This window comes from Littorina saxatilis, linkage group LG12 (assembly GCF_037325665.1).
Source record: "Littorina saxatilis isolate snail1 linkage group LG12, US_GU_Lsax_2.0, whole genome shotgun sequence".
In the NCBI taxonomy this organism is placed as follows: Eukaryota; Metazoa; Mollusca; class Gastropoda; order Littorinimorpha; family Littorinidae; genus Littorina; species Littorina saxatilis.
This window is the reverse complement of record NC_090256.1, coordinates 48,878,651-48,886,982: the sequence shown is the minus strand read 5'-3', so window position 1 is coordinate 48,886,982 and position 8,332 is coordinate 48,878,651. Positions and strand designations below refer to the sequence as shown.

Below are 8,332 nucleotides of genomic sequence, written 5' to 3'. Positions count from 1 at the left end.
GCGTGGTATTTTTGGCATGGTACATTTGTACTATAGTACTTTTACTATAGTTTACTATAGTACAGTGTGGTACTTTTTTTGCTGTAGATTTTGTACTATAGTACTTTTACTGTAGTTTACTATAGTATACTGCAGTACTTTCTTGAAAAAGTACCATAGCCTTAAAAATTACACTGGATGTAAATGTGGCCCCAATTTTTGCTGAATCAATTGTGTTGTGTGAATTGAATGTGTGTGTGCACGTTCAGGCCAGTGGCTGCAGTCAATCTGTCACATTTGGTAGGAAAGTAAAGGTTCATCACATGTTTTAAATTTTATTATTCATTTTTCGGCAGAGCATTAATAGTCAAACTTATGTAAGAACATTTTAAAATATTCACTAACATGTAAAAGACACAATTAAATAATAATTTTAGAAAAGGTGTCCATCTTGCACAGTGAGTAACCAAGCTGTTGATTTTTGGTAAATGTCCCAATGCAGAAACAGTTGCAATTTTTTATCACCCTGTTTATAACCAGAACAAGTAACAATAAAATGTACAAAACAGATTTATTATAGCACTCTTCTTTGTGGGAATTCATCTTTAGCACAACACATATTTTCTCAAAATTATCTCCCCTACAGCCAAGTTAAATTTCTATGATTAGCTTTGAAAGTGACCATGCCTACATCAGTACATGAAAACTCTGTGAACAATCAAAGGAGACAATGATTGTCCCTATTATTGACCGGAACTCTACCCCAATCTGAACTTGAATAATGCAAACTATCAAGCTGAATTGATGTCATCTAACCCTGTATGTGTGACCTTACACAGATACAGTTATTTAGTTACTTTCTTTCTTTATTTGGTGTTTAACGTTGTTTTCCACCATTCAAGGTTATATCGCGACGGGGAAAGGGGGGAGATGGGATAGAGCCACTTGTCAATTGTTTCTTGTTCACAAAAGCACTAATCAAAAATTTGCTCCAGGGGCTTGCAACGTAGTACAATATATTACCTTACTGGGAGAATGCAAGTTTCCAGTAACATTACTTACATACTGCTTGACTAAAATCTTTACAAAAATTGACTATATTCTACACAAGAAACACTTAACAAGGGTAAAAGGAGAAACAGAGTCCGTTAGTCGCATCTTACGACAATGCTGGGGAGCATCGGGTAAATTCTTCCCCCTAACCCGCGGGGGGTTATTGAGTTACAACGATCTTGCTTCAAACACATTCAAAATAATACCATTTCTCTGTTATTATTATTATTTTCTGTGAACTTAAAAGTTTATGAGGGTCAATTTGACATGGGTCACATCTAGAGGTCATCCAACTTCAATAGCCTGTACAGTATAAAAAATCTAGCTTTCAAAACATTTCAGAACAAGAAGGGCAAAGCCCATACGACTCACATGCTTTACACATTTTTCCTACCAAAATACATGTGACCTTGACCCAAGGTCAAGGTCATCCAAGGTCATGCAACACAAAGCTGTTAATTCAAGACATAGGAAGTACAATGGTGCTTATTGGCTCTTTCTACCATGAGATATGGTCACTTTTAGTGGTTCACTACCTTATTTTGGTCACATTTCATAAGGGTCAAAGTGACCTTGACCTTGATCATATGTGACCAAATGTGTCTTATGATGAAAGCATAACATGTGCCCCACATAATTTTTAAGTTTGAAACAGTTATCTTCCATAGTTCAGGGTCAAGGTCACTTCAAAATATGTATACAATCCAACTTTCAAGAGCTCCTGTGACCTTGACCTTGAAGCAAGGTAAACCAAACTGGTATCAACAGATGGGGCTTACTTTGCCCTATATATCATATATAGGTGAGGTATTGAATCTCAAAAACGTCAGAGAAAATGGGAAAAATGTGAAAAATAGCTGTTTTTTAGGCAACATTTATGGCCCCTGCGACCTTGACCTTGAAGCAAGGTCAAGATGCTATGTATGTTTTTTGGGGCCTTGTCATCATACACCATCTTGCCAAATTTGGTACTGATAGACTGAATAGTGTCCAAGAAATATCCAACGTTAAAGTTTTCCAGACGGACGGACGACTCAGGTGAGTACATAGACTCACTTTTGCTTCGCATGTGAGTCAAAAATAAGAACACATGCTTTCGCAACACATCCTTGATATTTGTCAAAAATGTGGTTTTGAAAAAATGCCAAATGTGGTCATGTTTGAAATTGATCAAACCATAGCAGTATGTTAGTTTTGTAAAGTCTACCTTGAAAACCATCCAAGAAAACAACAATGTTCAATTCTGTCTACCCATTGTAAGTCAGCCTAATTATACTCCCCATCAGTGACATTCTCCTGACCCGGTGAGTCAAAACTCACTAAATGTCCAATGGAGAGTTTTCAGCACGTAACCAGAAAGTATACAGTGTGGCGTATGTCCCTTTTTTTCCAAACAGGGTTATATATGTGGCAATAATCACATGAAATGTTCTCTGTCCTCCACATCTGTTTGATTTGTGATTGGTGTCCAGATTATTTGCTACAGGCATCTGATTAAGTTTATTGTAGCTGCTGTCCGGTTCCCTTAGCCAGTGACATCTGCTTTCCTGTAACTTGTATTCATGTTCGCCGATGGCACCCGCTGAATAGTTTTGGTTGTTCTCCAATGGCATCTAGCTGGCTGCTTTGACGTCTGTAAGTGGTATCAAGGTCCTTCACCATGCAGTCATCTGCTGGAAGTGAACAGGAGGCTCTCTTGCTTATGACACCCACACCAGAGCATGGAATGAAACCTGCAATGACACAGCAGTATGACTATGAGAAAGCATGCAGACTGAAGCAAAGAGGGCCAAACTTTAAGAGAATGATAATGAAAGCTAACTTAAAGTGCCGTGGCTTTTAGTGCATATATATCTAACTTTTAAAACTTGTGTCTGTCTGTGTGTGTATTATGATGACTAAAGGCTCCGAAACAGCTGCACCGACTGAGACGGTGGTGGGGTTTGAAACGTGCTGGTGCGTGTATGTTTGTGCTTGCGTGTGTGCAGGCATGAATGTCTTTGTCAGTATATCTGTGTGTGTGTGTGTGTGTGTGTGTGACAATTTATGAATACAATAAATGTATACATCTATACACACCCAAGAAGATAAGGCGCTCAGCAGGTCTGCACTCATGTTGATCCATTATGTCGGAAACTGGATCCTCCACCCAACAGTCACTGCTGCAGTGCTGCTCTCAGCTATAAGCAAGAGAAAGCAGCTTGAGTGTTTCATCGCATATAATTCCAGTGTTTGCATACTCCATAGCGATTAGCTGAAACTATTTAGCTAAAACTATTATCAGTGGAATACTAAAGGGGTGGCATATGTCATCCAAAATGTAAGGCAATTTAAAGTGTGATTGACGGGACAGAAGCGTTTCAATGATACAAATTGAGAACACTACATAGCCTACAATATAATACAATACAATACAATAACTTTATTTATCTCTAAAAGAGAAATTGCATTGCTGAGCGTTTGTGTCCGTAATAATAACATACATAAAACATTCAAAATAAACATTTGTTCTTTGTCCTGAGAAAATACAGTACATTGGTTATCACATAAGAAAGTATATTAAAAATAAATTAACATGCATTCACCATCAACAATGCACAAACGAAAGTCAGCACCTTGCCGGTTATCACATATTGTCTAAGAGAGTAGAATAAGAGTATATAATCATGCAAAACAAAATCAACAATACTGAAACAATACAGAACACTGACCCCGTGCATCAGAGCGACAACGACCTACTGTGTGTTACTGGGTTTACACAAGTAAAAGTGAATACTTTTTCTTCTTCTTCTTCGTTCATGGGCTTAGACTCCCACGTTCACTCATGTGGATTTTTACGTGTATGGCCATTCGGCCAGCATACGCCAATTTCGGGGGAGGCATGCTGGGTATTTTCGTGTTTCTATAACCCACCGAACTCTGACATGGTTTACAGGATCTTTTCCGTGCGCACTTGGTCTTGTGTGTACACATGAAGGGGGTTAAGTCACTAGCAGGTCTGCACATAAGTTGACCTGAGAGATCGGAAAAATCTCCACTCTTAACCCACCAGGCGGCAGCGACCGGGATTCAAACTCACGACCTCCCGATTATGAGGCCGACGTCTTACCACCACGCCACTGCGCCCATCGTGAATATTTCAATATTTGAAAAGCAATAAGTGTAAATCTGGTGCCACACAGCAAGCCATGAAGTATTCTGTTTTCAATTCCTACGTACCGGAGAGATAACCCATGTAGTAACTAAACCATACACCCAAATGTGGGAATATCATTGAGGTCATGGCAAGCTAGTCTGGCAGGGACCTTATATATTCCACTGCTCATGATTACAAAGTCACAGATGCAAAGTCATTCTCGGAACACTTTTGGGCTTGCCATTTTCTCACGAATGTTTTGAGAATGAAGTTTGTCTCGGAGATTTTGCATAAGCAGTGGAAAATGACATCCCTGTCAGACATGTTGTTTGAACCAACCTCATTTACATGATAGACACGCCTGTGAAGAGATGGTTCATTTATCACATCATGACACATGGGTGGTATCTCTCAGGTAGGCAAAACAATATATCTAAATGCACCAATTTACCTCAAGCACTCAGCAGGTCTGCATATATGTTGATCCATTAGGTCAAAAAACCACCAGAACTTGATGTTGTCCAAAAGTCACAGATACAGTGGAACCCCCCAAGGATCCTGAAAAAATAATTAAAAATGAAGAGCCAACACTTGTACAAATTATCTGTCTTTGTACATACAAGCACATACACAAATAAATCTGCTTGCACTATGCTGGCTTTAGGCATGTGTAATAAAATGATTTTGGGGGAGCTTCTCTATTTAACTGGGAACTTTTGTTGTTGTCAAAAGCAATTTATGCCTCAAACATTCTCCCACTCAAGACTGAACTATGCATTCAGTATGTGTTGATATCTGACTTAAACTCATAAAACTAACAAAGGCTAATTTGTAAAAAGACACTGATTTGAAAAGAAAATTTAAATTCAATTACATATTATCATGTATTATATAATCTGTTCTGGGTCTTTTTTCCAGGTCTTTTAAAAAAGGATGTTCACAAACAATAACGAACACATTTTTCAATTCAATGAATGTTTGCAGCACTGTCAGCCGGACAGAAATGACAGTATGTTGACAAAGCCGTGATAAAAACATAACCTGCAGTCCTACCTTAGCGCAAAGAAGTATGAATGGTCTCTGTGTACTCTACAATCTCTGACTGTGGCCCTATGTAAAGGTCGAAAAGAGCTGGCTATGCTAGGCCATTAAGAAAAATTTCAGTTAATTCAGATTTGTACAAGGAGAGCATAAAAGCATACATTCACAGCATGTATGTCTTGTTATTGCTATAGGTCTATATATATATATCTATGCCACAATGACACAGCAAATACGTACATTCATACAGACATATTCATTTACTCATATAATTTAAATTATATAGCACCACAGGAATATATGTTAATATCAAAATCTAATATGAAATTTCTTACACACACCCGTGAAATTCAAGCCCTCAGCAGTTCTGCACACATGTTGATCCAGGAGGTCCAAACACACCCTGCACTTGTTGTCCAACAGTCACTGCTCCAGTGAAACCCTCCATTTAGGACCCTGAAAGATATATAACAAGTTCCATAAAGTGATACAAAACTCTTTGTTGTTGTCCTTATCTGCCGAAGGAGCACCTCCTGTCGCTTCACAGCATCTGTAACACAAGAGAGGACTGAGTATCCAGCCAGAAATTTCATGACTGTATTTTTATAATGATGATCAACAAAACTTTTTAGGGGCTTTTAAAATGATATGACAAATATAAAGTCAGATGCACTTCACCCATTGTTATACTTAAAGGCATATGTACTCGATGACTATACACGCTAATTGCTTTACCAACAGCTGGAGACATGCTAAATTAAGTTCCCTGCAAAATATTGTGGTCTAGGACCCCTTCAATGTTGAGATATGTTAATTTTCATTTTGATCTGGATCGTCCTATTTATAGATTTGGCAACACATGTAACGTTGATGCAAGGGAGCTAACACCGCGGCTTTGTTGACATCCTCACTTTTTCAGAGGCTAGAACAAGCTGTAATGCATGTATTATGGTCCGCGCATGGTGACATATCGTCATTATATGGTCTTATGGTGCGTTTGACATCGATTATGGGCAAACTACACTTTGTAAACACGGGAGCGCGTACATATGACTTTAAACATAGAACTAAGGCTTGCTCATACAGTAGAACTCCCCTTGTTAGACCTCAAAATATCTGAGAAAAATAGGCCTTAAAAAGGACCCCTGGGTGTCTTAAACAGGCCGTTGATTGATGATTCACAAAGGTTATTCACAGAAAATATGAAAAAAGCAAGGTCCTAAAAGGGAGTGTGTCTTTAAGTGTGTGTGTGTGTGTGTCTGTGCATCGCAATTAAGGGCTAAACAAAAACAAACACACACCCAAGAAAAGCAAAATTTGTTTGAAAATTTGATCCAAGACAGTGAATCAAACAAGAAATGTCCTAGTACCGTATTGCAAATTACATTAAATTTGAAATGTCAGAAAAAACAGGGTTTTTAAATTTTATAATTTGTTGTTAATAATTAACTTACTGGTTAAAGAGTACAACTTTTCACAATTTCAGCACAGAGAATGGAATCCTTGGTGTCTGCTTCCTTTTCTATCTGAATGACTCATTGGTACAGCCATCTGTCATCACCCTGCCGACTGTTTTTTGACATGGAGTCCAGAAGCTCCCCCACCAACTCAGGCAGTTTTGTTTTTCACTAAAAGTAAAAGAATAAAGGTCAAATAGATTTGCACAAAGGAATAAAAAGAGGTTTTCTAGTAATCCAAATAAAGCATGCAGAAATAAAAACACAAAAAGTAACATCAAACAGTTTTGCCTCTTGTGCCCCCAAGACACTGGAATAATTACAGGCCACCAGATAGGCCGTCCATCACTGAAAGTGAACAGAAAAACTTGATGTTTGAATATGTGTGTGTGTCAGTGTGTGTGTGTGTGTGTGTGTGTGTGTGTGTGTGTGTGTGTTATACAAGTGGTACAGGTAATTTAAAAGAGTTTAAAATGTCACTTACTTGTTGTCCCTGTCAGTGTAAACTTTCAGCACAAAGAAGAATGGAAACATTGGTGTTTTTGTCGGTTCCGTTCCAATTGAATGACTTGGTACAGCCATGCCATCAAGTTGATCAACCAGCTCACTGTTCCTGTTACCAGTTCAACCTCTTTTCCACATTGCCGACAGATTTTTAATCTGAAAAAGTCATGTAGGCCTATACATGTTTTCAAAATGGGAATTTATAAGTTGTAAACAGTTAACGAAATAGTCCGCTTCTGTCACGTACTCCCCACGAACACCACCATGTGGGGCAGCCAGATCCAGATAGAATCAACAAACAAGTAAAACTCAAAGTAAAAACATCAAACTCAAACTCAAAGAGAAAAACAACAACCAGACGGCCCAATGGTCACTGTAATTGTATCAGATTCAGATTCTCACAATGGTATAAACTTTGCAAATCTCAAAAATAGTCGGATACTAGTGACAGTGATAGTGAAAAAGAGTTGTGGCAGCTGTAAAGAATAATTATACGTACTCCTCACTCGATAGTCGATGACTTGGCAGTTACTTTGCAAATCACTCGATAACTCCTAAGCGAATCTGGATACGATTACGTGGAAAACTCTTGAAGGCTTACTTCTCAGTCCAGATCCGTCTTCTGCTCTCTGAATTACGGTTAAACTCTCTTGGTGGGTTCCTTTCGTGATGTTGTAGACCGCTTTTGGCAATCTCCCTGGTGCAAACTCTTTCTTCTGAGTTCGTTCGTTGAAAATCAGTTATTAGTGCTCTCCCTTGATTTACTTCGGAGTGGTCTCCTCTTCGACTTTTAAGGGACATAACTCTCGCATGCGAACCCTTTGATCGTATCGAAAGTAGCCGGCTCAGTTTGTTTTTGTTTTTGTTTGGTCTTGTGTTTGATGACTTTGCTAGTCCAATATTTTATGTATATATATACTCAACCTTCGTTTTGCGTTTTTGTTGCAGCTGAGTGCATTTACAGTTCAAAAATCCTCCTATGGTAGTAAAACAAACCCAAAACTACATAAAATAAACAATAATAAAAACTGTTTTAAATAAGTGAGGTACATGTTTAGGCTAGGAGGGGGGGGGGGTGCGCAACCCCCATAACCCCCCTCCCCCCGGTAGTCCGGGCCTGCAAGGACAGGTTGGAAGATTAGGCTAAGCCTAAAACCTTTAT

At 38.6% G+C, this 8,332-nt stretch overlaps 1 long non-coding RNA gene across 2 annotated transcripts; it reads right to left on the bottom strand.

The window, feature by feature from the left end:
- Positions 1-300: 300 nt before the first annotated feature.
- On the bottom strand, positions 301-8,035 carry LOC138982123 (uncharacterized). 2 transcript variants are annotated; one of them, XR_011460788.1, is made up of 7 exons: positions 7,772-8,035; positions 7,151-7,326; positions 6,664-6,837; positions 5,551-5,665; positions 4,620-4,726; positions 3,112-3,212; positions 301-2,765 (listed from the first exon to the last, which is right to left on the bottom strand). It is a non-coding gene; the product is annotated as an uncharacterized lncRNA (long non-coding RNA). The 2 variants fall into 2 exon arrangements; XR_011460789.1 differs by lacking the exon at positions 7,772-8,035 and adding an exon at positions 7,670-7,760.
- Between the last annotated feature and the right edge of the window lie 297 nt (positions 8,036-8,332).